The sequence below is a fragment of the Lagopus leucura genome, unplaced genomic scaffold (assembly GCF_019238085.1).
Source record: "Lagopus leucura isolate 7727_CA_CO unplaced genomic scaffold, USGS_WTPT01 Super-Scaffold_100004, whole genome shotgun sequence".
NCBI lineage: Eukaryota > Metazoa > Chordata > Aves > Galliformes > Phasianidae > Lagopus > Lagopus leucura.
In genome coordinates this window covers 7,839,971-7,842,473 of record NW_024962264.1, presented here as the reverse complement: position 1 = coordinate 7,842,473, position 2,503 = coordinate 7,839,971, and positions in this window count along the sequence as shown.

Genomic DNA, 2,503 nt, shown 5'->3' with positions numbered 1-2,503 from the left:
TTAACACTGCCAGCAGAAATAGCAGAATAAATGGGAAGGTGCAGTGCTGTGAGTTATCCACTTAATTGGCACCTCGTAAAGCTGACCTTTACATTTCAAAAGTATAATGTATATATTCTGTACACATCAAGAAGAGAAATCATGAAATTGACAGACTGGACTCCTCATTATAAAAAAAAATATGTAATGCATTTTACATTGACAAATAATTTCTGGAGATTCTGAAGACCATCAAAAATCCATTTTCACATTTGCAGACAAATGGCACTTGAATGATCAGCTATTTAAGGCCACAGTTTAAAGCAGAGAGCTCTACCTGCTCCAAATGAAATTTCACGTTTGAAAAGGAGTTTAAAGATCAGCTATATGTGCAGTGTCTGGAAATATAATTTAACCTTCTAAAAGAAACAAATTTGCACATATATCTATATACAAGCACATCTCATAATGTTAAGTGTCATAAAATCAGTCAATTTGATTAAATGTATTTATAACTATGTAATAATGTACACAGTTATATGTGCATTATTTAATGTTTTACTTTAGGAAAGGAAAGCTAGTTGTAAAATGCTCCATGACATATTGAAAAACACACGGTGTGTTTACCTAAATCATATATCATAACTTGCTTTATAACTCATAAATATTGGGGTGAAATTTTGCTCTAGGCATATTTTGGTATTTGCTGCATATGTTTTTTGGCAGTATGTTCCAAATGCCAGTCTGTTGTATTATTCCATCTTTATTTCATGACTCAGTAATTACAACAGATTTTTGTAGGTGTACTGCCTACTGAAATAAAAAAGCATAATCTTTGTCAATGCATTTAAATAAATACTAAGAAAGCATAAGCTGTGTTTAATCTCATTCTCAGTATTACACAAAATTGATCCAATGTTTTATTATGCTCTGACAATAATATAAAAAATAGTACCTAAAGCAGGGGGAGGTATAATTCACAGAATTTCAGTGTTCTTAAGAAGAATGAAGGTAAAGCTTAAGAGAATTAATTGCAACCTTGGTTGTAGAGCGCTTTGGATTATCTCTCCTGATCATTTGATTGAAAATTTTTTTTCTACACATGCTTTCTTAATACAAGATCAGAATAATTACAGCCAAGTAAATGCCTCAAAAAAGTGTTTCTACTGAATGAAATAATATGTTAATTTGCCCTTGTCCATACTAATACTTTCTTTTTGTTTTCCCCAGCTATTTTAATGAATTGCTTAGTAGGAAGAATGTTTACAGAAAGAATTGCTTTCTCTTAGCGGTTTTCAGTAATTGTTTTTGAAGTTATCAGTCTCAAAAAACAGCAGTCAAGAAACATCATAACAAGAAATTGCTTTGGACACTCATATTATAGATCACAGTGCATGCTCAGTCCTAACTACAGACATAGTTAAAGATCTCTGGACACTGCTTGAAATGATTCGATAAATGTTATTCAAATATGCTAACTAAAACTGCCACCACACATCGAACAGGGCAAAATGGGTTAGAGGCTAATGCTGCATCCATATGTAGGCAATTTAATAGAACATTTCCTTAATCAGTTTTCTGAATAAAAAAATAATTGGTAATCATGTTCCTCTGGGATTATGCAATGACACTAGATCTTCTTTTGAAATGGTTCTATAGAACACACTGTTTTACAGGCAGTTAATCTCAAAGTCCTTATCCACACCAGAATAGTATTGCTTCCAAATTGTAACGTGCTGGCACAAGAACCTGTTTAATTTGTTGGCTAGTGCGAGTTAGTTAAGAGTTGAATGGGGAGAGGTGTGGCCAATCATTTCTGGTGTCCCTGGTGGAGAAGGGGGAGATGGACATGCAACACAAGGCAGTAGCTTTTAAATCCCCTTCCTTAAACAAAAAACTATCTATCTATACTTTCAAAATTCTTTAAGTCTGCAATTAGCAGTACGGATGGAAAGCTAATACAATTGTGTTCAAAACAATAAATGCACGTGATTTTCTTTACCATGATGAAGTGAAAAAACTAGCAGGATAATTTTTGTTCTTGTGTTCTATGGATGAGTCACTAGGCTAAACACAAAACTAATAGTTAAGAACATCAAGGTTTCATTAAGAGGTACTACTATTATAGTTCTTAAAACTTAATCAGTGAAATAGAGAAAAAATCCTATATGTAAAGATGATGATACTCTTAAGAAATATTTCTTGACAATTTTTACAATAGAACTGATATTAAAGAGGACTTTTTTAACAAGATGATACGCAGCCTGCTTAATCTTTTAATATTAAAAGGAATAAGACCTCATCTGAAACAAGAGTTACTAAATTTCTCATAACCTCATATCTTATGTACACCTTTTCATAGTGTGTACAAAACAGTGTTAGATCATAATTATCTCCTTGAGTGAAACAGTGCTCATGTTTTATCATTTACACTTTGTCTGGGTGTAAATTACAGTCAGTCCCAAAATGTTCCCTCAGGACCAGATTACAAGAAGAAAGATTGAGAATGAGGTCAGAAAAAAAA